This window comes from Phalacrocorax carbo, chromosome 3 (genome assembly GCF_963921805.1).
Source record: "Phalacrocorax carbo chromosome 3, bPhaCar2.1, whole genome shotgun sequence".
Classification (NCBI taxonomy): domain Eukaryota; kingdom Metazoa; phylum Chordata; class Aves; order Suliformes; family Phalacrocoracidae; genus Phalacrocorax; species Phalacrocorax carbo.
In genome coordinates, this window is record NC_087515.1 from 14,493,800 (window position 1) to 14,520,268 (window position 26,469).

Here is a 26,469-nt window from a genome sequence, read left to right on the forward strand (position 1 = left end):
TTGGGTAAGTAAGCTCTCAAGAAATGAGTGTTTCTGCCTATATGTTCATAACTGGAAACCATTTGAGTTCTAATTAACGCAATGGAAAAAGCCACTTTCAGCATTATTTTCTCATGGGAGGATTTTTTTAAATTATAAAATACGTGTTATGACTGCCGTTCTTTTATGTACTTGTTTCCAGGTATACACATACAGAGGTGCAGAGGAAACTGATCCATTTCTTCTGGTTTTAAGTCATGCTTGAGAAAAAGCCAAATTCTAATGTATAAATAGACACACAAATGCAACAATGTGTATTTTGTTTTGGTCTGCTAGCAATGACTTTCAGTACTTCATTTCTTGAGGAGAAATCCAACCTAGAGTTAGAACTTACTTTGAAGTCTTTCTATATTTGTAACATTGTCAGAGAAACTGTCCATGCTTCATGCTCAGAAAATTCAGAGGTTATATAAGTGCATTTTCTCACATAATAGAAAAGACTTTTCAGATGGATGATCTGTTGCATCTCAGGGGCCCTGAAGGTTGCCAGTATCTGTTCTACTTATGTGTGTATGCCTCACCGCTACCCAGAACTATCCATTCTCTTCTTTTCAATGAATTAATGTTTAACTTTAAGACCAGTGTGGGTATTGCAGGGCTCAGGCCAGACGCTCTCCCAAGTGATACGCACACCCATGTGTGAGGTAACACATTGCAGTGGTGCCACTCTTTCTAACAGGAGTCACTGGATGTGACATGCAGGTGGATATTTCTGGGAATCCTAACTTGCCATATCAATGTGTAAAGTCTCTGACAATTTCTTTTTACACAGCAATACTTTCTCATTATTTTAAAATAATTTATTGACAATGTGAAGATCAATTAATAGTATTTTAAAAGTAATATAATTGCCAAAAGATACAGGCAAGATTACCTCTTACACCTGTCCTTCAAAGGGGGTCTACAGAAAGGGATGATTTTTGTTTCTCCATTTGCCTCGTCTTCCCTTTTCAGCCCTGTGGACAGATTCTCTTCTTCTGCCCCCCTTGTATGGCTGCACAGGGATGGCAGAACCGGTGACTGCCTGGTGGAGCGCAAAGAGGTTTGGGCAGAAAGGCAAAGAAGAGGTGGGAGGACTGAAGGGAAGTGAGGGGCAACTGAAGGAAAGTGAGCACTACTTCCACTGCCTGTGACCCTCCATGAGACAAGAAGCATTTTGAAAGGACCCCAGCTCCTTCAGGGTGTTTGACTTCTCTAAAGGTTCCTGAGAGAGAAATGAAGAAATAGAGAAGACCTGCACACCCCTACCTATCGGGAGGTCTGACCTTGATCTTGGGGGATGTCTCAATTTCAACTTTCTTGGGCAGCTTAAAGATGCTGGGAACTCCAGTGAATAGGAATTAGGGTTTATGGCTTTTGGGTTTTAGAGAGGTAACTGCAAACTAAGTAAACTCCAGCTGAGCAAACTGTTTGGGGATGTGAGTGGTGTTCTTCCTTGAAGGTGAACATGTTCCTGAAGACTCTGGTTAATAGGAGCTAAATTGTCACAAAATTAGTCAGTGATGTTCTTGTTTCCTGACCAGTTCAATGTATATTTTGATACACTGAGTAACTGATGACAGGAACCGCTTAGAGTAAGTGCTTAAAGTAGCAGAATGCAACCAAAATACTTGGGAGCTGCAGTTCTTAGAAGAAAATGCTCTCCAGCATGTCTGTTTTGAAGCAGTTTCTTCTTCCTTTTCTCTCACCATCCACAAGGTTCTGCTGTGATAACTGTGAGGCATCACCCTACTAAGCATCTGGATCAGGCAGGTATATCTGTGTCAAGTCACAAAATATGGGGGAGTTTAATCAGGACATTCTAAAGGTCTTAGCAGATGTCAAGCAGCCATATTCAGAATTGCCAGCACCTTTATTTTTATCTTACTAAGTTTGCTTTCAAGCTTGAACATGTGTGTACACTAAGATTAGAACTATTTGCATGCCAGGTTTCAGAGTTCAGTTATTCTTGAGTTAACTCCATAAAAATAAAAACTAAAAAAAAAAAGTAGATGGCATTTGATCAAGAGGATAAGGGGAGATTATTTTATTTCAGGCAGAAATAAAAGACAATTTTTCTTTCAAATCAGTTAGTAAAACAAAGAAAAGGCAAAGCTGTGCATGGAGATCAAGCACAGGAAAATCTGATTTCCTGAAAAAAGTACTCTCTCTTCACTTCCTCCCGTTCTCCAAAGGCAAAAATTAATCACAATTCTGGATCCATGAGAGCTGGTCCCTATAGCCATGTATGGGAGGTCTGCTGCACAAGGAATCTGCAGCACTTCAAGGGAAGTTATGGCCAACTGCATTAATTACCCATGCTTCTACACCAACACTTATCTATTTTTTTTTCATTATTTTTTTCAGTTCCCAGCTAGACTGAAGTGCATTTGAATCAAATATCCAACCAAACTTTTCTGATATGTAAGATATTTAAGGGGTAGAATCCATATGCCTTGCAGTTAACGTCTGCTTGCAGACATAAGTTGTATGTTTGTGCATGTAAAAAACAGGGCTTTCCACACAACTAATAGATTGCTTAATAAGGCTACTGATGGCATAATCTAGCTTTATAAATTCAAATGGCTATTAATTCTCCTTAGTGCTAATCCTGAATTTATGGCGTTTTTATATGTGAAGGTCAGAAACAGGAAGAAACCTTCTCTGAACTCAGAGAAGAAGTAAAGCCACTCTCTGTTGTTGCTACTGCATTAGCAGTTACAGCCAAGACTCCGTATCATTCTTTTAGTAGAAAGTGGATTCAATTTCTATTTGGCTATCAAAAGCAGTGGTCCAGATGCAACATCTGGCTCAGGAAATCCCTAAACTGCTGATTGTTGAAACAGGGAGGATATTTGGGGTGGGGGGTGGGTGGAGGGGGAATCACTCTGCACACACCCTGTTCTTATATTCTTTTCCTAAGCATCTGCCTCTGTCTGCTGTCAAAGGCAGGATATTGGGCTGAATGGATCTTTCATCTGACCCAGGATGGCAGTTCCTGTGTGTTTGGAGGGTGGAGTGGGGTGTGGCTGTGAACCTCCATCTTCCAGGATCTGAGGATCCCAAACATGACTTTCCCCTCCTGCCTAAAGCTTTATGGCTGTAGTGCTTCATCTATCATCTGTTTTCCCCAAATCCTGCTCACAGCAAAAGTGCAGCATAGGGAGACAGTTGCCCCGCTCCTCAAGGGCTGTGTATTTTTTATGTGTTTATGTATTTATTTTGGCTGGATGGGGATTCTTTTTTTTTGTTTGGGTTTTTTTTTTTCCCCTCTGAATAGGGAATTCAGAAAAGTGACATCATTTTTAATCCTTGACAGTTTATGGGCTTTGAAAGAGATTCTGGATAACACTGAGCAATTAAGATGCCGTTTTAATAGTTCTTTCAAGTGAAATCAAGTGAGTAATTAAAGAAAATTGAATGAGGACCATGTCAGACCACCCACAAGCTCTCATATCCACTACAAATAGATTAATAAATCAGGGTGGGGGACAAATGCTGTGTGCCTAAGTGGTCCTATTTATATATTATTGGGTGACTCTAGGAATGAGGCTTTCAACTGGAAGATTTATTTTCTTTGTACAATGTTTCCAAGCAAGAACATGCAAGATTGTCAATTGCTATTCAAGCAGCAGTAACTTTCCTATCTTTTTAAATTCTGTATGGTGGTGTTAATGCCATTGTTTTGTATAGATGACCTGCTGTAAAAGTCACAGAACATAAACAGGATTTTTTACATTAAATGCTGGATTAGAATTTCTGCTGCCCTGTTATTTATATTATTATGTATGGATGCTTGTTGAAAGTTGCCTTAGAGCACAGTCATGGGGTATGGTATTACACATGCTTTGCATTCATTTTACAGATGAAAATACCCAAGTGCAGGCAGAGGAAAAACAAGTGCTTTAGAGACTTACAATACAATAACTAAGTTGGTATTGAGGAAAAGTTATATCTTTCTGTTGTATATCAGTTCATTTCCTTAGGTGGAATCCCCTCCTTTTTTTTCTTTAAGATTTTCCATGTTAAATTTTGTGCCAAAATTTCTTGCTATAATTAGAAGTATTAACTGGAAACTGTATTTCCAAAATGTATTATTTGTACTGTAGCTGGGAAGCCTAACTCTGCCTTAGATCTATGCAAAATGTAGACAAAATATTGACGATTGAAAAATGACTCATGGAAATTAAAACAGAGATATTAATAGGATGAAATTCAATAACAGTTCTGAAAACTTGACTTGCATCTACAGCATTATTTTCCTGAAATGAACATAGGGTGAGACAGTGGTTCAATACAAAAGTCAAAATAATCTCATCGTATTTCACATACAGAATCACAGAAAACCATGTATTATTCCTCAAGAATTTCCTCTGTAGGATACCTTCAGGGCATAGCTGACGGAAAAGGTGCCAGGCAGCACTTCCTGCTCACCCCACATAAACTTGCTCTCCCTTCATCTTGTTGGTGTGTTGCAATCAGCTGGTCATCGTTCAGTGCCTGTTGGTGCTAGTACAAATACATACGTGCTGTTTTCTTCCTCTCCTAAAACATGATTTTCTGTCTTTACTGTAAATCTAGGACAATGCAGGCACCCTCTGGTGGTCAAAACACCACCTGTACATTTCTATGGGATTTCATTCTAAAACTTTTGCTGAGGGGCCAAAATGTCTGCTTTATGTTTTAAAGTCATACGACCATAGTTAGTTCAATTTTCTAAGAAAACCACCGGAATGAGCCAAAACTGGAGGAGAAAAATGCGTAGGAGAGGTGTTCCAGCATGTGTCAGGTCCCAGGAATGTGGTTAGTGACACTGACGGGTGCACACAGAGAGTAGCTGCAAAATTCATTGCACAGATTCTCCCTGCCTGCCTGGCTGGTGCGCAGGAGTAGGGATGGCGCTCAGGATGCCAGGACAGGGCCTGCTGCTGGAGACAGGACAGAGCATTAGGGAGAAATAGGAAACAAACCCTTACTGCTGAGAAAAAATACCTGCCTAATGTCACAGGCTGCTCTTTCTCTGATCACTGGAAACTACAGGGATACTGGATGTGGCATATTGAGGTACAGAAAGCAAGTATAGGTTGATTTACTGGTTTCTACAGCTCCCTTTTAATTTGGTAGAGTTGCGCTCATGATAAAAACGTTTGGACTCACACAGGGGATTATGATATGCAACTCTCAAATTTAGAGGAAGAATCTCCTAATGACTTTTCCTTTTCTTCTTCCTCTAACATGTTTGCATGTGAAAAAGTGGCATTTCCCTTTGTGGTTGTAAGGATTGTTGGTGTGGTCCTCTCTGGCAAGTTATTTCAACAACACCTGACTTCCAGGAGCTTGAGATGGTTTCTGAAACTGCTCAGAAAAACAAACAATGTTTGAAATCACTTTAAAAGCAACTATCAGCTACATCATCAGGAAGATAATCTAAATGGCTGTCCAAAATCTACCTCACAGCCGTGGCTTCTCCATCCCTTCTAAATCTGGCTGATTCTCACTCATTGCACAAGTTTCCACTGGTGCTTCTTAGCCTGTCCCCAAAGCCCTCAACTTGACTTTGTCTGCTGCCTCCCAGCAGCAACGCATACTGTCCACCATTCAAAGGATAAGAGAGTCCTGTGAACACAACAGCCGACCAAGAAAAAGAGTAATTCACCAATGATTTATTCACTAAAGACCACTTGATCAATGCTATCAGTGGTGACAAAGAGGATTTAATAGTAACATACAATAATTCTTTTGTTGTTTTAAAACTCCACTAGCCACAATAATGGCTGCTGAAGTGCTCATGGTTGTCATGTGATTCTTAGTAGCCTATTCTTAAGGAAGCCAAGAAAGGAGGACTGTGACGTTTCATAAAAATACAGTTAATGTTATTTAAGGGTTTGTAATTAAGAGTGTTGGTTTCCCAGAATCCCCTGCTTTTCTTCATCTCCTAGTAGCTCTTCTGCATACCTGTGGACTGTAAAAAATGGCTCTGCGCCATAATACTCTGTGAGGTTTTAAAACTCTGCTAGCAGGGTCATCTTGGCCAAGGGCTTCTGAGTGGTTTTTTTCTGTAGTAAGTCCAAAGGCCCTGCATAATTTGCTGGTACATGTACACTGTCGGCAGTTACATGCCACCATCAGAAAAGAGGCAAGCTGCCAGAATACCTGGACTGCTTAGAGTTTAGGATATATAGCAAAAAAAAAAAAAAAATTCTATGAGATTTCTTTTAGTTATACAACTACAACCATGTGAATAAGCAATATTTGTGCACAGGGTTGTGCAGAGGAGAATGGCTTTAAGAGGGAAGAAGATGAGTTTATGGCTGCTTTGAGCTTTCTGTTTCAAAATGCCAGATGCTGGATTACATTCAAAAAGAGTTTGTTCACCTTGAGAAATGAGGATACTATTCATAAGCAACCTTCAGAGTTCTTTCCCTTTGCTGAATTGAACAGTCGTTATCCAAGTCGTGTTATTTATGTATTAGTCTCTGAACATGTCAGTGCTTACCCTTCTTTTTGATGAGCTAAGTAGTCTGAATTCACAGTCTTTCTCATATAGGATGTTTATTTTCCAGGTGGCTAACCAGCAGCTCTTGAGCTACATGAACTGCTAGCAGTTAAGGTGCCATCTCATGCCAGGACCATCGCATGGTTACAGAAGGTGAGTCACCAGCCCATCTTCTCTCATTGCCTTGTCTCACCTTTCACGCAGTGAGCCGTGGGACTCCTGGAGGACCAATGTTGTCTTCTACAGATTGTTCCTGGAGTTACCATTTCTTGGCTTTTGAGCAAACAAAGATTTAGGTACAGGGCTTATAGGACAAGGACGATTGGTCATGTCTGTCTTAATCACTGTTGTGGCTTTTCTCTGATCTTTCTATAATTTATCAGCATCCCTTTTGAACAGCAGGCACTAAGCCTGGACAGTATTCTAGCAGTAATTGCTCAGGACTGCATGCAGACATACGATAGCCATCCCACTTGATGTACCCTTGGGTATATGCTTGTGTATCCAAGAGCATCATTGTCTCTTTTAGCAGTGTGTCACATTGGGAGCTCCTGTTCAGCTGACAAAGCAGTGTGACTCCAATATGTTTCCAACAACCTAAAGCTCATGAAAGAGATCCCTTTTTTTCCCTAGCTGCAGTTAATCATGAAGGGAAACAAGATTATATTGAGGTCTTTTTAACCATTTTTTTTTCCAGGACCAGCTTCATTCCTGACCCCAGAAACAAAGACCTTAGGTATGAATTGCTAAATGCCTGAAAAGACCCATTCTCTTTCTTTGTTCAGGCAATATACAACAGATGCCAGCAAAGGTATTGAAAGAACTTTTGGTATGGACATGCATTCCTTTGACTGGGTGCTTGCATGAAAGAAAGTTTATATAATTATAGTAATAAGAGCTGATATTTGAATACTATCCTTGACACAAACTACAAATTAAAGTTGAATGGGACTACCCTATTTATTCTGCTGCTGATACTAAAAGCTGCTCAAAAATGCTATTCAAAAGATCAGGAAGAAAATGCTAAGAAAAAATACAGTATGCAAGCAAGTTGTGGGCAGGTGTAAAGGGCATTTATATCCCAGCTGCTCTGAGGTCCCTAGTCACTCTAAGACAGTATAGTCATGTGACAGAATTTAGCTAAGATTCTCCATCCTTCTTCCTTATGACTACTGCTGGCAGCTCCCCAGGCTCCTGCCAGGGAAATCCAGCCCCAAGCTGCTGTGTGCTGTATGCCCAGCAGCCTGAACGTCAGACGCTGATAAAGACATCAGGTCATGATCAAGGGACAGAAAGAACTAAGTGAGGAATTTCACACCCACACACAAGGGTGGTGCTGAGGAGGGAGGGCATAGAGACAAACAGGATTTTTCAGTAGGAAGAGCCCAGCTTACCTGCAAGATCAGCTGAGGACAGAAAAGGAAGATGAACTGTTAGATCTAAACAAAACAAGCCAGGAGCTGGGCCATAACATAAGAATGCTCCTCCATAGCAGCAAGAAGACAGAGGTAAAGCAGCATGTGCAGGCTTCATTGCTTCATTACAAACTCCCTTATAGCGCTCTGTACTTGGCAGGCTCCTGGCTTACCCTGTGTGCCAGAGGATTTTCCTGGCTAAAGCAGTCTGCTGGCAGATGCTCCCACACCTCAGACCCAGAGATACCATCTCCCAAACAGCCTGTGTGACTAAGAGGAGGCTGACTATATTATCATTACAGTATCCTGAAAAATATAGATAGGGATAATGATTACAGGAAAAGCTTTAAACGTTGCCATACTCGCAGCAACAGAGTGCTTTATTGTGTGAGGTTGCTCTCAGTCGTATTTTCCCTTAAACTGAGGCTAAAAGAAGCAGCTTACTTCAAACCATTGATCTATAATATAGAGGTAGGAAAAAGTAAAACAAACCCACTATTAAAACTACATTTGGTAAGCATCGTGTCTAGGGTCTCCATGGGTTCATGAGGCTGCAGGCCACTGTGTACTCTGTGTGCTGGTGGGCAGCTCAGATGTTATATGTGGCTTTTAGACCCAGGCAGAGATGCTGCCTTGGTGGAGACAGCTTTTCCCAGCCAGGATGGCAGGACTGCTCTCTTCCTGTCTGTCTGTCCCATTTCTCAGGGCACTGGAATATAACATGGTACTAGGGGGATTATGTCATATCTTCCCCCTTCCTCCTGCCTCCTTCCCACCCCTAAGGTCACTTGGTTAATATTTCTATTGTATATTTTAATTAGCACATTCCTGGCTGCAGCCTACCTTCTCCTGTTCCTGGCCTCTTTAAAACACAGCAGTTTATATAATATATATTATTTTTAAAATGTTAATTGTGCAAGGACCTTTTAGGATTTGTAATGTTTAACTTGCTGTGACCTTTGCACAGGATCTGCCCATGACACACACAGAGTAAACACTGGCTTGCAGCGGCAGGCTGCCAAAACTCCTTGGCCTCTGATCACCTTGTCCCCCGCTTACAGTTTGTTAGATTTCTGGGGAACCCTGCCACACATGTTAATGCAGCGAAACCCTATCTGTATCTGTTCCTTAACACCTATCCTGTGGTGTGCCAAACTGGGACTAAAAGGTTGCCTTTGATCGGCATCTGAGGGAGTCTGCATTTATGGCACAGCAGAGTCTGAGAATACGGACTAGCCCAGCAAACTGGAGGAGAGGTTTCCATTTCACAGAAGGGCTGCTCAAGAGGGGCTCACATACCCAGAGGGGCTCCCCAGCCCCCTGCAGCAAGGAGTGCTTCTGATGACTTTCTGCTGCTATAAACTCTGGACTCCTACAGCAGCCTTAGCTGCACTGGTGGGTGCAGGCGTCAGTAAGCCCACTGACCAAGACCACTCCACTTTGGTTACCACCAATGAAAAACTAAAAAGCTAATGACTATCCCTGACCTAAGAGAGATACAGGTGGGATCTTATCCATAAAGTGAGTACCTATTGAGAGATATCAATGCTAAATAAAGCAATCATGACAACGACAAATACATAATTTCTGTGTCAACCTAAGCATGCGGTGACAGAGGCAGATCTCAGAGGAAGGTAACCTCTGGCAGGGGAAAGAAGAAAAAGCAACAGTGAGCAGATGGAAGGGTGCCAAGGAGCTTCAGTCTGTGACCTGGTTGAGCTGCAGATACAGCAACACACCCAGGCAAAGCTTCATTAACAGCTTTATAAATGTCTGCAATATCTGGGTGTTGTCTGAAGGTTTCCCTTGAGCGTGCCCATGCGATCTGAGCCTCAGACAGTACGGCTATAGAATATACAGGAAAGAGTAACAATGCTTCTTTTTAAGAAACAGATATCAGCAGCTGAAATAAGTCACTGTGCTTGACTTAGCCAAACCAAATTCCTGATGTCTGGAGTTTTGTCTATCTAGCGATAGCAGGATTAGATACAATACGCATGGATATACTGCACAACCATGCAAAACCAAATAGTGCCACAAAGATAATTGTGGTTTAATTAATACAGTCTGCTGCTTCATGCTCCACCAAGTTTTTGATTATTTGTCCATCTTTAAATTTTCAACAAAGCATTCCTGCACAGTCAGATGTCTACAGAAAAAGAAGAAAAAATGTATCTTCCTTTCCATTTTGGAAGTTTGGCTGGTTTTCAAGCCATTTCATTCAATAAAATATTTTTTTTTGGTTTACTAACAACACATTTGGCACATCCATTTTTCAAAACTTTTTGAGATTCTAAATTTCTGTGAATTTCATAAGTGAAGAACATGGAATATTTTTACATAAGACATAAAAAACTACAGCAATTTGGAAAACATATTTTAATTAAGGATATAAACATGTTTCTGAAATACTAAGTTTACCTGTGAACTTTGTTCAACAATTTCACTTTCATGTCTCAAACTCCAGCTTTTAAAAACATATCTCTCTCAGCTACAAGATGGTACTTTTTCCCACTCACAGCACTGACACTGATGACTTTTTAAATGGTTATTTGGTGTAAAAGACTAAAAATAAAAACATATTGTTCTGAGCATTGTGGACAACTTTTCCAGACGGGAAAAACAGAGGGTTTTATGACTTAGGAAAGCATAGTTCCCCGAGGGCTGGTCTGCTTTTCTTCCACTCTTCCTTTTAGGATTTTCTGAAAACATTTCACTTACTTTTGACTCTGCAGTACATTTACAGCCCTTATTTTTAGGGCTTTGTGTGTACCTCCCATGTGCATGTTCCAGCCCTGCCTTCTGCCTGCTTTCCCATGCACACAGAGGTATCGCAGCACTTGTTTACATCCATTCACTCAAACATGACCAAAGCTTCAAAGTGGTGGGGTGCCTGGTTTTGGTTTCCCCTTCCCAGCTCTTAGGCAGAAATTTACTCTCTGCTTATAATGGGTTAGGCTGAGTGTTCAGTCTCCAGGAGGGAGCAGCCCTGGTGAGCGGGGGAGCCTTTGGAGGGGCCCATGCCAGCCTGGGGTGTTCCCTCATGCAGCAGGCAGAGGGACAGCAAAGCAGGCTGTGGCCCCTGGCTTCCTCACCCCACACCATGTTTCTGTCCTTGTCTGTGCCCATGTGAACGAGTGGGCAGAGGCTTCAAGGAAACAGATCTCTCTGCCCATCAGCTCCCTGGGGTATCCTCCAGCCAGCAGCCTGTGCTCTCCCTTCACTTCCCAAAGCAAAAGCTAAGCAGAAGCAGTGCAGCAAGGCCCAAAAGGGAGAAACATGCCTTTGTCTGCTCCCTTGTTGTCCTGAACAGCTGGGTTAGAGCCACACACACCCACGGCTGTGGATGGCAATATTAACTTTAAAAAGAAAATCCTATTTTTGATTGGCTGTGCCAGCTGTTTGATGGCACAGTTTTCCAGTAACTCAGAATTTCTTTGCAAAGAGTGAATCATTATAAAATAGGGAACAACTTTATATGAAGACCGAGATTTAAACTGGGATGGCCAAATTTACCTCCTAGTTGCACCTAAATTAATAATCTAATTTTGAAAGGAAATCAGAACCTAGCAGCTGCTGGTGACTTTCTTTAAACTGTTTCAGAAGGAGTCAGATTATGTTTTTTTTCTAAGTATTTGGATGCATGTGCTCTAAAAAAATTGACAGCCTATTCTTAGAATATGCTTCTGTTCATTGTTCATTTTTTTTAACTTAGAAATGTAACCGGAAAATGTACAAATGCCTTAACACTTAAACCACGTAAAAAGCATTTCATACTCAACAAGAGGGGCCCAGTGTGTATTTCTTGTTCAACACATTAGCCATGATGAGATTGTCAAGTAACTGTATGCTTCCCAATATTTAATGTTTTTCAAGCTGATAAGCTTCACTGTCAGACTAAACTCTATTATTTGGTGTTTTCTTAAAAGTTATTTGACTGTGTTGTCTCTACTGCCTCTGATTATTTAAGCCTTAATTCCATGCTATTTAAATGTTTTGTTCAGGCTAAAGCTTAGTTATTTAACTGATAAATCTGTTAGTCTGCTTAATAATTCTTAAACATCACATGTTTGTTAGTGGTTTAAGTCAAGTACGTTGTCTGCATCTCTGTAAAAGAAATTAATGTTCTATATTTACAATTGCAAGATGTTAGGAAGTATGCTAGATATATAGTCTTTCTCTTACATCCAAAACTGAGATCTTCTAATACCGATTCCTGTTATTAAAATAGCAGTTGTTATTAGTCCATAGGTGATGTGCCAATAGACTTGCCATTAACTCAACACACCTGTTATCGACTCAGGAAAAGCTCTGAACTTTGCTAAGATGAAAAGAAAATTCTCACACCCAAAGCAGGGAGTCGATATAAAGTGGTGATGGATAAATGGGGGCTAGAAATTAAAAGAGGGTGTCAGCATTACAAAGGATTGGTGGGTCAAAACCTCTACAGGCTATGAATGAAGGTTGATTACCTCCGCACCATGGATCATGGGGTTGCTCCTAACAACGAGGGCTGCACTGTTGGCCCATCTAACCCCGGGATCTTGCCCTATGGTCCATTTTGTTCCGTATAACCATAAGGGCTTGGCTTCCTGTTCTGTTAAGCTTTCGTTTACCTGGGCATGGTAATCAGGAGAACTGGACTATCTGGGAATGTTTCCAGTATAGGGCAGGAACATAGACAGATGTCTTTGTGGAAAAATGTTAAGATGGCAAAACTCAGGCACTGAAAATAAGGAACTCCAGGCTTAAATCTGCCTGCACACCCTTAATTCACATCTTGCCAGGTGCAGGTGCACACTGTACCTCATTCGTATTCCAGCTCCCCAGATTCAAAGGACACTTAAGCGATGCTTAGGTTTTTTGCTGGCTCAAAACTTGAGTGCACAAGGTGGAGCGTGGCCCCCCCTCCTCCTTCCCTGAATGCATTTTCCCTCACCTTCCTGGAAATTTCTGCAGTGTGTCTCCCCCTCCTTATAGTCTCCCTCTCCCCTTCGCCCTCCCTCTGACGCCATGCACCAACCTTTCCAAGGCTGCCAGTCTCCCTCCTCTTTATTTCTGCCTATCATTGTAATGGGGGAGCGGGCTGTGTTTGGGAGTAGCAGATGTGTTGTGCCCCAGGGCTGCGGCGGGAGGGTGCTGCCACACTTTGGGCTGAGCCCCCGGTGCCTAAAGCACAACCAGCTGTGCCTGTGGGAGGTGTGGGAACCCCGAGGGGCCTTCAGCCCAGTAAATGGCTGCACACTTGAAGTCCACTGTGGCTAATTAAACCCTTTTCCAGCACACCGGAGGAAAAAACCAAGTAATATCTGTCAGCCTCTTGCCACCCAAACTGCAGCATTAGAAAGTTCAGTGTCAGTCTCACTTTCCTTGACTTCTCCCCTGTGTAAAACAGGGGTGCAGCTGTGCCAGTGTGCTGAAGTCTATAAATGAAACATGTTGCATAGGTGTATTGTTAGCTGCTTAATAGAGCTAGATAGCACTAGAAATGAACCTGAAGCAGACAGTGAGCCACAGCAGTGTCAGTTTAAACCCAGATAGCTGAAGTTTTTTCTGAGAATGACTAAAGTGCAAGGGAAAAAATAATCGCTGTAGCATTCCTGTAACTCTGTCAAAGGCTTCTGTCTAGCTGACTCAAATGCAGCAGAGACCATGGAGGTCCTTCAAGGCTATAAAGATCACTTTTTGGCTCACATTTTTCAATGTCTCTTTCAAAAAAATGTCATTTTGAACAGCTGAGCTGCCTTCTCCACTTAGAACCTTCCAGAGAGATTTCCTGACAGGCTAGTACATCCTCTCACACTACTGGCAGCTCTGTGCTCAGCGCAACTGCCCTGCACAGGTGATTTCCTTGAGTTGTGATGACAAGGTCAGTTTTGGATACCAGGAAAGCAGAGGGATGACTTGCCATCAAGAAATACTCTTAGAATGAACATGTCACCAAAATCTGTCTGTATTACAACTGCTCACTGAGGAGTTGCCATATGCAGAGGTGTGACCCCTGCAGTGTTATGGGGGAAAAACCTGTGAGGCTAAGCTGAGAATACCTTTGGGGTTTTCTGAGTTAACTTCTCTGGGCTAAGGAGCACCAGGATGTGTGCAGTTATACAGCATATATTGTAACTGCACCCAGCACAAGGAATTATCTTCTAACAGGACAAACATGGTTTTTTTTCTCCCCTACCTTGCACCAGTACTTTTTTATACAGCCCCCCAACCCCTTTTCCTCTGACTCTGTAACACCTCATAAAACAAAGTGCTTGGCTGAGTTGGTGGTGTATAACAATGAAACTGGTATATATAGCTTGGAGATTTTTTTTTTTTAAGAAAGCCTCTTTTTTTGTTTTGTGTTTTAGTGTTCCACCTGCAGCTTCTGAATCCACAGGCTACCACACTGTTTCCACTGAATTTCAGAGGTTTGGTCCCCAACTTGCCAGTGGGTAAGTTGTGCCTAAGCTTTAATTTGAATAATTTTTTTTCCAGTATTACAAGTAACAGCTATATTCAGATAAAATACACTGAATACTTTTCTACAGTACCTAGAGAGGTAATATTGTACCGAAAAATCTGTACTGATTTTTCCTAAAGAACTTGGAAACAAAACAGTGTGGCCATTGTGTTTCAAACATTAGAGCAATTGTTCGGTACATGTGGTACAACACTAAATTTCTGTGTCAGAATATTGTGCCAACTCTGAGTCTCTGTAAATTACGGTATTGTGGGCATGCGCATGTTTAAACAAGTGCTTTCCTATCTCCAGGTTATATAGTCATATTTATGTGTATGGTTTGGAAAAGCCAGACAACACACTAAAGCGATAAAAGGGAACCTGAAACGTGCTCATTTTTTTCACACCATTGTACTTCTAAAAACAAAGCAAAACCTGTTAGGGGGCTTGGATTTTTCCTCTAAGTACACTGGTATTTGTTATATATAAATCCTAATGTGTAGCATAAAACCTATAGGTAGAAAAAGAGACCTAATAAAACAAATACACATAAACAAAGAATAACTCCTTGCCTATAGTTGAAAGTGTTTTTGCTATCGTTTGTGTTACTCCAGTATACTCAAAACCTGTGACTCTAAACATCTTTAAATTACAGGTTTACGCAGCGAAAATAGTAGTATAACTCCTTTTGGATTCAACAGGCTACCTAGTGGCTTAACATACCACTGAAGGTCAGGAGAATATAATTCATCTTCCACAATGCCTAGCTATCACCAGCTACACTTCTGGACATATCCTGGAAAATGAAACTCTGAAAACATTCCAAGCACTTCAGTGGGATTATTGTCTATGACAAGATCCTCTTGGACAATACACAGACCTTTTTGCATGCATCTCCATAATACCCAGTAAAAATCAAAGCTCCCCCTCAGGACCGCTGCGCTTGCTGTGCACAGTATTTCAGATGGGCTGGTAATATGTGGAATCAGCGTGATCCGTGACGAAAACTAACTCACATGTTCTCACCCACATTCTCAGTTTAAGCCTTCATTGTTCTTTTGAATGTTATTTTCTTATTTTTGAAGAAAAGTTTCCCATGTACCATATATGACACCTAGCCCTGGAAGAAGCTAGTCACTGTGCTCTATTTCCTTGTTTGAACAAAACAGGTTATCTTCTGAGACACTATTTCTGCCTTTTTAAGTCATAAAAGTAAAAACATTTTCATATTTATTGTTCTTACTGGGATTACCCTGTGGAAACAATGGTTGTATAGAATAATTAAGACACTGTGCAAGATTAATTGATTACACATCAGCTGGTATGCTCAAAGAGCGTTAGCTTTTCCCAAGATAAGAATCTTATTACAAATTAGAAGTGGACTGTAACAGGCGGTGCTAGCCCTTGAACCTAGGCTCGGCGTCCACCCCCACACTGCTGCTGATTTCATTCTAAGCCTTACATACTGGAGCACTGCAAAGAATGATCACATGCGAACAACGTAATTTCCAAATGCAGATGCAGTCAGACAGTATAAGAAAAGAAGAGCATCTCCCTGATTGAAAAACTTTAGGAAGACTGGTGGCTGCTTTAGAAATAATCAATATGAGAAACCCAAAAGGTAAGCATGTTGTTTTGATTAGAGCGCCAGACCTAGGAAAGCAAAAGAGGAATGGGAAAGTGAAGAAAACTGCAGAAGGAAAAGAAGGCAAAAAGTTTGGTTTCTAATTGCAGAGGGCTTTTATTGTTAGTATTAGACGTTAGTATTCTTTTCGGCTATAAAGGGTGGTTTGGGTTACGCTGATCTTATATTGCTGAGACAAGGAGCTGGACAGATTCTACAGAAGAGAAGTGTGTGACTCATGGAAAGAGTAACTAGTGAAGAACTTGCTCAACTTGAACTCTTGCTTATAGGGATTTTATTTACCCCTGGGGAAGGGTGAAATTTTCCAGTTTGGCATAGAGCTAAACTACTTTACCAGTGAGAGAGAACTTGGAGCCTCCTTTGCTGAGAAGATAAGCTTTCATGATACAGGATAAAGGCCTAACATGTACTGAAGATTATTGCACAGCAAGAGAGGAAAAAGATGCCTTAAAGCATGTTTCTTTTAACTGTGAAAACTGCCTAATGGAGTATTCAATACCTATGTTGTACTTAATTAGATGGTCACATTAACTCTTTTTCAGTACACAAGACAAACCATCACACTGTTCTTTAAAGCAGACACACCAAAAAATAAAGAAAAATGCCCCCTGCTTTGAGGAACTGAGAATCCTTAGAAGCTCTTTCAACAATACAATATCCATATTCTCATTCACAAAAAGCTCCATTACAGAAGTCAGTCAAAACTCTTTTTTGATTTTTATTCCTAATGTGAATAATAAGCCACTTGCCTGGTGACAACATTATGGGCACTTAAAAAAATCTGCTGTGGAAAAATTTGGAGTTACATTCAAGAAAATTACTTGCTAAAGATGTTTAGTTTAAACGCAAATGCAGCCTCAGCTCATCTGTACAGACATGTTTGAAAAGAAAGGGGGAAAAAAACCCCACTTCCCTAATGTACTGATCAGAGCTCTTAATAGCAGTCTAAAACATGCATAAGTTAAGCAAAACTCACCAGTTACCCCGGAACAGGGCAGAACTCAATCCTCAGGCGCTGCCTGCCTGAAAACTTGAAGATCACAGAGACAAAGAGAGATGAGAAGAGATTTGGATGCAGATTCCAACCAGACACTTTTAATACATGAGTTATGAATATGGATCTTTGGGTTTTGGTTTGTTGTTTTTGTTGTGTTTGGTTTTTTGTTGGGTTTTTTTTTTTTACAAACCCTACATAAAATTATAAGGAAATACTTAAACTGCTGTTGCGAATCTTTTGTTCAGAGTAACTAATTATTTACACAGTATTGTAAGAAGACTTTGTTCTACCTAATGGTGTTGTCAAATCACTTAGATCCTCTCTGCAATAAAACAAAATCTTAAGTTCTTTCAGAAGGCAAAAAACCACCTCATTTTACAACAAACAAAATATAATAACAGGCAGTATGAGTGAAAGTTCAATTTATCAGCCCTATCTTTGAGCAGAGCTAAATCATTTAGTAGAAATCTATTCTAGTCTTTGAAAGATACATGATAACGTAGATGATGAGAGGACTGAAGAACTGTACAATTGTGGCTTGCCAAAGCTGCATTAAATAATGAAACACTGGAGTTGAAAATGTAAGTATTTGATGGACTTAACTGTAAAGAATCACAAGAGATTCCTGCAGACCCTGAGAATACTAGGTAGTGTATCTTAAGCAAAACTGGCAAACACCCAAAAAACCCACTTGTGTTTTGCCAGTCAATGCTAAGGACTTACATATGGCCTTTGTTCACTTTCTCTCAACTGGAGAGGGTTTATCTCAATTTAAATAGTTGGCAGTCATGATTTCTAATTTTCATAATTGCAGTTGCCTTTAAATCAACTCTGCTTGAAAAGCACCTGCAAGGGACCTTGCTGGAAATCATCGGACTTACCATCCTGGAGAAGAATCCCCATCCTTGTCAGCCATGGCTGCAGCCCCATAGAAAATGAGGGGCAACACAGATGAATTCATCTTAGAAGTATAGGAATTACTTGATCTTAGGACAGAGATGGCCATCGATGTTCTTTTAATAGGAATAGATGAGAAGCTTCTGTACAGATGTAGGTCATTCTTTTTGTCTTCTGATTACATCTTTTCAGTTCAAGATTGTACATATTCTGATAGGTCAAAACTGTGGTCCTTGAAAATGCTATGCTTGTTTTGAATGAAAAGGATAGAAATCTGCATTTTTTTCTGAAAATTTTAAACTTTAATATGAACAAAGCTAGCAAATTCATCTACATATGGATCCCAAATCTAGATAATTTTCCAGATTTTCTGTGTGCTGCTGGCTAAAAGTCTACACAAGTAAAATGAGAAAAAAGAAAAAAGGGTTACATGATCTTAAACTTCTTGCTACAAATGCTTGCTTTCCTGGATGACCCTAGTCTGGACAGATAATGGCTCTACTCTTTACACCCCAACTACATGTGATTCAAACAAGAATCTAACTTGCAGGTTATTTCCAGATAGGAATACAGATGTGCACAGCTAAAAGACTCTGTGCATGCTGTTCTTATCTGCTGCATACAATATTATATTGCCCCGCAAATCTGTGTATTCTAATAAATCAGCCTGCAGATGTGTAGCGGGAGTGCCTGCTTTTGTGTGCAAAAGACTTCTGAAGAGTCCATCAGCGTGCCTCTGCAGAGACACCGCCTGTGCTGGAGACTGGAGCCCCACTGGGAGAAGTGAGTGAGTGCCTGGATGAAGGAAAGAGTGAAAGGCTGCCCCTCAGGTGGGCTCCCTTTGCCGGCAATGAGGAGCTGCGGCTGCGTGACTCACCGGCTGGCCTTCATGGGAATGTCTGAGACTAGGACGATGTCGTGGGCATGCTGTGGACAGACCACAAGCTGTGCACTGTTTAGATTCATCTGCTACTGCTTTAGGGAAGCACAGTAAATTATGATGGTAAGCTTAAAACAATCTGATAATTATAGAGACTTATTTTAAACACAGCTGTTAAGGGAGGATACAAATTTATAATTTTCCCAATCATCCTTTGTTTAGGCTCAGTGTCCTGAGCCCAGGAGGCAAACACTGCAAAACTGACTGTAACCAACAGGAATGGAAAAAGGATCTGGTGATGTGACAGTCTCTGAGGCAGGTTAAAGCCATTGCACAAAATACTCTACCCTCCACATACGGGCTTAAATCCAGAGACCTGCAAAATCAGAAGGAAGCCTTTCCATTGATTGCAGCTCACTCACATTGAAGCCTTTTGAGAAAAATAACCTATGTACTTGTTTGTGTCCCTGCTCCACCCCTTTGTGGAGGGTGGTGGTCCATTGAACACAATTTAGGATCACAGTCCTCTTGCTTAGAACTGCTAGGCAGGTCCTTCCCCCATTCTCCTTCTTGTGTCCCAGAAGACCGCACTGGAGCAGGGCTTCCCAATGCCATCCCTTTGTGCAGGAATGCAACAGCAACTGAACTACTGCTGGGCATACTTAGCCTGCCTCAAAAAAAAAAGCACTTAATTAGGAATCAGACATGAGGCTAGTGTGATAAGGACAAATAAAGTCACTGGCTTCCTCTGACCTCCACATGCCTGTTTTGCTCAGGATCTTGCAGGCTATTTGGGACAGCTACAGTTCATCTGCTCTGGAAGTAGTCACTTACATCGGTTTGATTTGGCTGTTTACAAACCATGTTTTAATTTTCTGGTGTTGTCAGACCCTACCAGGCCCTTCCTGGCTAAGCCCCTTTGCTATAAGGCCACACTGAATTTCTGTTCTCTAAATACAGGTGAGGCTCTGTGCTGGGCTGGCCTATCTCTCTATGGTACTATGTTACAACCTGTCTGGTGGCAAGATGAGTTCAGGCTGTGCCTGATGTCATGTTTGGTCCCAGGTGTTTAACCTTTTTCTAGGGTCTGCTTCATCCCTTCTGGCATGTTGTAGCTCTTCCAGTTCTCAGGTACCTTCCCACCTCCAGGAAGCCTTGTACAGGCTTACTTTCTTGAACTGGTTTCTGTCCCACCCAAAATGGGCACGAGCTGTGCCTGTTTCCACCTAAGGCTGCTTGTTAGGCATGATGACACACCTCATCACGGACTCACATGATGACTGAGGGTGGAGGGGACCCTCAGAGGTCCTCCTGCTCAGACCAGGGTCAGTGTTCAAGCATCCTGATGCAAAACACAGACACACTGCAGACTGACATTAAACACCTCTGCAGACACCTTTTGCTATTGGAGAAAAACTGATGGAAATGAAAGCCCAGCATTTTTCTCCCTACTTTTTTTAAAAAAAAAAAAAACAACCTTGTAATTTTCATTTCATCACCTTCCACCACAAAACTTGAAAGAGCAGCAGACAGAGGACCTATACACACACTCCCAACCTCTAATATCGGTGCGGCTGGGAGCTGCTCCAAATGCATCATTAGAAGTAGTATTCTGCCCTTTCTTAATTCCAGAGAGCCAGGATCTGCTGCTCTGTGTGCCCAGCTGGTCTTTAAACAATTGTTTACCCTGCACAGTCAAGCTCAGGTACTAGTTTCTAGCACAGCAGTCTAAGAAGGGCTGGGTTTCTCTCTTTGTGACATGGAGAGCAAGGTTAAAGTGTTAAAGCAGATGCCCAAGCCACCCACCCAGCACCATCCCAGAGAGGGAGACCAAGCATGAAAACATTACCTTTCAGGTTATTAAGCAGCTGCTGCAGGGGTAATCATGGCTAGTGTTCCCACGAGCCGTGGCTCCTCTTCCCATAGTCTCATACCACTTCTGTCTGCTTCTCTTCCACTTATGCCGATAGGCTGGCCTGCTGGATTATGTAAAATTATGAAATCTTTAAGATATTCTTTGATGCTAATTCAAGTCAGGATGGGCCTTATGTTACGCAGACGCTTTTCCTTCAGCTTTTATAAGCCTGAGCAGCACACAGTGCAACAGTGAAAAATCAAGATCCACTGCTGAAGTTTATTTTTGTAGAGGTTAGTATTCTTGGCATATGACATAGCCATGGTGTGAGAGTTTTCAAATATTAGTTATAATATTTACTTTGCTTTTGAGAAGAATGTGTTAGTTTAAACATGTCTTCTCCTACAGTAAAGTGAATAATGAAACGTATTTTCTCATTTCTGTGGTCCTTTCCACCTAATTTCCTCTGCTGTTTATTTATTTTCAATGTATACAGGATTGTACAAAGAAACAAGCAATTGAAAGGAATAGTGTGATTTAAAAGTTTAATGGATATTTTAATTGTTTTGTAGACAAGATATTTTTAATTCCTTGAGGGAAAGAATAATTGCAAAAGCACATTGTGGAGATTTTCATATCTTGGAAACAATCTTGAATTTCTGAATCAGTTATTTTATGCATGTGAGGATAATCATGACACTGCCAAATATTCTAGTAGAGGTTTCTGCTAGTTCAGGAAAGTGGAATTTGAGATTATGCAAATCCACACAACTTCTTTTACTACGACAGTTATGTCAGCAACTTGAAAAGAAGCCAACTCCTACTTACCTTAAGCATGTATTTTGTTGGATATGATGGTGGTCAGTAGTGATAGACTGGCATTAGACTTTTGCCAAACAGATCCAACTTTCAGTGTGACTTCATGCAAAAAAAAAAAAAAAAAAAAAAAAAAAGCCCTCATGGCAATCTCTTTTGGTAGTAGTCTGAGGGGGAGTGGGGACCATTACCCTGGTTGTCATTAGTCTGTCTTCTTTTCCCATCCAGATTTGCAGCTCTGGACTCCCTGCATGCTAATCTGACTGCTCCAGATGCCCAGTGCCACCCAGGACCGATATTGCTCCAAGATATGAATTCATATACAGACCAACCTCTAAGTCTCACCATAAAAGTTCCTTCATCCGTGAAAAGCTAGTCTGCTTCAGGACTGTGTGACTCCCAGTCAGAAAAACCGTTACAATTTATCTGCTGGCACATGTGTATAGTGCCTAATGCAACAGAGCCCTGATTGCAGCGGCAATAACGATGCATTGGGAGACCACGGCTTCTTTCAGAGGAAGTGCTGGGGAAGGCGCTACAAAGATGCATTCATGGCAGCAAATCCAAGGAGGGGGAGGCGGAAGGTTGTTTAGCCAAGGTAATGTAGTGTGAGTCTGGAAACACCAAGATGTGCCAGGGTTGATCGTTACAGATCTCCAAGTCACAAAGGAAGACCACTGGTAGTGAATGGGTTCAGCAAAGCTAAGCCACTTCCTTCTAAACCTCACACATCCATCCAGACCTCATCTGACTATCTGAGGTCCTCAGAAGTGAATGGAAGTGCCTACATGAATAGAGTGAGCAGGACTTGTATTTTTGTGAAATGTTATTAATGATATTTATACCGTGGTAACACTCAGGAACAGTTGAGGCCCCAGGATATTAGTTGCAAACCATACAGTAATTACAGTTTCTGCCTGAAGGAACAAACAACAGTCATAGTTGGAAGGTACAGTCCTGCTCAGAAAATACCTTGTAGAAGTGATATTAACATCGAAACGGTCTTACTCTGCAAATCTACTTCATTTATGTATTCAGAGTCATGTGTGCTATATACTTTAGTGACATAATAAAGGTCAATTACTTTTTTTCCCTGATCTGATGACAATGAGACTGAGCTGTTCTCTTTTGTTCGAAAGAAATACCTTCTAAACTGGAATCACGTTACCTGTACAAAGCTGTGGCTAAAGGTATGATTTAGCCTGCAAAATACAACAGTTTTTTGCAGATACTTGTATAGTATGGAAGAGGGAAGCAGCAGATACAGGTCTCCAGCTGATTCTCAGCTTACAAGAAATTATAGAGACTGTTTTTCCTCCTTTACCTCACAGAAAGTTTGGAGTAACATGACTGAAGCTAACGGAGGTACTACTGTAAAAGTGCTCTTCTGTAGCCAAAATTGGGGCTGAACACAGTGTTCAACCTTGTCAAACTCTAAGATGTTAACTGTGAGCTCCCAACCCAGTTTTCCTTGCAGGCTAAGGCTTGCTGCCTGGTGGACCTACAGGAGGACCAGAGCCACTTGCTGGCCCTGTAGCTCGACACATGGGGCACCACTATTCATTCACCTTGCTGCCTAGCTAACCGGGAGAGGGGGATCAGGGAGACACTGTGGCGCTATGCTGCACAAGGAAGGCTGAGTGATCACCCACGCCCAGGTGACTACACCCTTAATGTAACGTGCATCTTCCCTCGAGCGTCCTGCGAAGGTCCCTGCTTTGCCCTGTGAGCCTATGCACCAAACACATCCTCCATGAGACACGGGGCCACAGTCATCTTTCATTTGCTGAAAAAGAGCTGTGGGAGTGCTGCCAACTTTGACGGCTCAAAACCAATTGGCCTTCCTCACTCAACTCACGGGACTGGCCCCAAAATCATGAGTCTTGAACAAAAACATATACAACAGTTTAATTCTTGCTTTTATTTTGGTTTGAATAATGCTATTTTGATTCTTATTGCAGCTACTGACACCCTCAAACTGGCTTCCCTGTCCATGAAACCTTTAGCCCTTGAAGCAATCCTGCCATCTCGTTGGACAGTAGTTCTGCCTCCTGCATCCATCCTGCTCCCAATCTTCCAGCCAGTTCTGTCCTTCTCAGCCTCAGTTACGCACTTACAGCAGAGCACCCCGAGGGCTGCCCCTCTGGTGGGAGGCGTATGGGCTAAGGACCTGTCTTCGTGTTTCCGTATGTTCACCCTTTAGTCACAAACCATGGGGGAAAGGAACAGAAACAGCGTGAATTGCTTTCCCAACTCTTTAAGAAAGTGGTGTGCTGGTAGGTGGTGCGAGACACTAACCCTTGCTTCTAACAGCAAGCTCAGTCAGTGCTTTTTCCACGGGAGTTGGGGAGGCAGCCAGATGAGGTTTCTTATGAGCAGTGATGCCATTTACTAGAGGATCCTCAGGAACTTTAGTAGCCACTTGGCTTGTTTTTGAAAGGCCAGCATCTAGCCGTTTGGTGCTGGACCCATGCACTTTTTGTCCTTTGGAAGCAGTGACTCTATGAGCAAAGAAAGTTTGAGCTGAGGTTTAGACCGCAGTGGCAGTTCACTGAAGTTCTCTCTCTTAGCTGTTAAACTTCTATGGCCAACCCAACATGTTACTGCAGCCAAACTACGTCCCTAACACCCAAGACCCTCTAGACTTGGGGTTGGGGGGAGGGGGTGGGGAGGGGAAAAAAAAAAAGGCTGACCAAAACCAGAAGATGGAGAAGTGTGGATTTCCTTGTTGGAGGAAAAAAAAGAACACTGAAAGTCAGATCTGCCATGCAAATTTGTGAGGAGTACTTGACCTCAACCAATTAATCTCAGCTAATACTTAACATTTTTTTCAAGAATGTTTTTGAACCTAGATCATTTTATGCAAAGCATCCACCTTTGTGGATATATTTTCCCTTGAGGTCCCTTACCATTTGCTGCACAGTAGCCAGTAACACATTGCTTTTGCCCCCTGCATGACATGACTTCAACCCCATGTTTCTTAAAAGCAACTGGCTTCTGCTGTGGAGTGATGCAGTTTTTGCCCTCTGTTCAGCAAACCCAGCCACACACATGGTTGTGATCTCATTCTGGAAAACTTCTGAAGGACAGCAGCCCTGTGCAGAGCAACAATCCTGAGTACCACATCAGTTCCTCTCTACTTACTCCGTCCTCACCCCACCTCTCTGGTTTCAAGGTATTTTTTTGTTCCCTCAACACTGCAAAAACATTCAGCATGCTCAGGATTGACAATAATTAGCCTTCGGAAGACTGAACAGTTCAGTTGGTGAGAATGTCTCCCAAGTTAAAAAAACAAATGTGTACACTTTCTAAGAGAGGAGGCAGTGGTCTCTCAGTTAACTTCTTAGCTATCTTCATGCTGGAGCTACCTTCAGGTTTTAGCTCAGTTTTTTTCTGAACCACCAGGGAGTTTTATTTCAGTTTAACCCACTGTGGATTTACAAGCCCCCAGTGCTAGTGACATTTTCTTTTCAGCACTGGGTTTCAATACAGAGCACTGGAGGCACAGGAGCAGAAGCCTTTAATGCCAGTGTGGCTCCCTTACACTCTGACTATAGAAAGCTCCAAACTCTCATCTATTTAAAACAGCTATTTATTTTTGAGCATTTTTAAATAGATGAGAACTAAGGAGGAAGGGACCGCTGTGCTCCCAACACTGGCTCTTGCCTGGAATCCTGTCAATGTAAAACCCTCCTGCTTCCCGTGCCGGCTGCGTAGCTGAGCCAAGCATATTCAAAACCAAAATCTCATCAGTTTGAAGCCAGGGTCAGTGTCCTTAAAGCTCTGGAAAAGAGCAGAGGAGAACCCAGGGAGGAGGACCTACATTCCAAGCTATGGGATTTGCAAACCGTTTGATTCTCCACAAAGTTTCTTGGAAAGGACTAGGACACATAAGCTTCTGAGTATTTTAGAAGATGTAACCTTCGGGTTCTTTTGTGAGCTTTGGTTTTTTCTTTATTTACAATGCTAAAGGGTGACATTGGTTAAGACACATTGGAGAAAAACATAGGCAGTTTTGTTTACGTATTAATTCCAAGTGTACAATTGTTGTTTCTATTTTGTTCTTCAGGAATACATACTGGTTTACAAACATCAAGAAAACCAAGAAAGAATACCATCCCTCCTAATCCTGCTAGGATTTCTGCTAAGAGCAATCTCAAATCTATGGCTCTCATCAGGCAGAGACTGAGGAATGTGCTTACCTTTGACGCGTGTAAGTGCTTTAACTGAGCTCCTACCTACAAAGTGAAGAATGTATATATAGCTTTTTTGGGGGTTTAAACCCTTACCTCCATCTGACACCACTGCTCTGCCCAGACGGACCCTTAACCTCTGGCGTCGACCCCTACAGCAAGACATAGGCAGCGGGCGGGTTATTACCCTTTCATTCAAGTCCCCCCCACCCGACAGAAACGAAACGCGCACGGGCTGCAGCAGCAGGGGTGCGCCTCCCCAGCCGCAGGGGACAGCCGGGCCGCAGGCAGGCGGCACGGCGCGCCCCGGGTTAAGACGGGCGTTTCGGCGGCTGGCGGGGCGACGCAGGGCCCGCCGCAGGCACCGACCGGCCGCCCCGCGCCCCCCGGCCCTGTCACCTGGCCCCGGCGCCGGCCCCACGCAGCGGCCCCCCGCGCCCCGGGAGCGCCGCGTGACGTCACGGCGGCCCCAGATTGGCTGCGCGAGGCCGGCACCGGGGCAAGGGCACCCCCCCGCCCCCTCCCCTCCCGCACACGCTCACTCGCGGATAAACTCTTAAAAAGAGGGTTGTTGGTATTCCGCCCCCCAGCCCGGGGTGGCTTAGGGACTGTTCCTCACCGCGGCACGCAGACCCCTGGCAGCTCCGGCAACCGAAACATCTGCTCTCCATTGCGACCACCCCCCCTCCAGCAAACACCCTTCCCCTGCTGCTGCGGCTGCTCCTCCCTCCCCGCTCTGGCCCGCCGCTCCGCTCGCACCCGCCGCTTCCTTTCTTCCAACGATGTTTTCCTGCTCCACGGGGCGACGT

General features: G+C 42.5%; 1 long non-coding RNA gene across 2 annotated transcripts; it reads right to left on the reverse strand.

Moving 5' to 3' along the window:
• Positions 1 to 1,766: 1,766 nt before the first annotated feature.
• On the reverse strand, positions 1,767 to 26,368 carry LOC135312449 (uncharacterized). Of its 2 annotated transcripts, none has more exons than XR_010371977.1 (5): positions 26,280 to 26,368; positions 25,757 to 25,812; positions 20,646 to 20,775; positions 16,999 to 19,463; positions 1,767 to 1,797 (listed from the first exon to the last, which is right to left on the reverse strand). It is a non-coding gene; the product is annotated as an uncharacterized LOC135312449 (long non-coding RNA). The 2 variants fall into 2 exon arrangements; XR_010371978.1 differs by having other exon boundaries at positions 16,999 to 19,467.
• Positions 26,369 to 26,469: the final 101 nt, after the last annotated feature.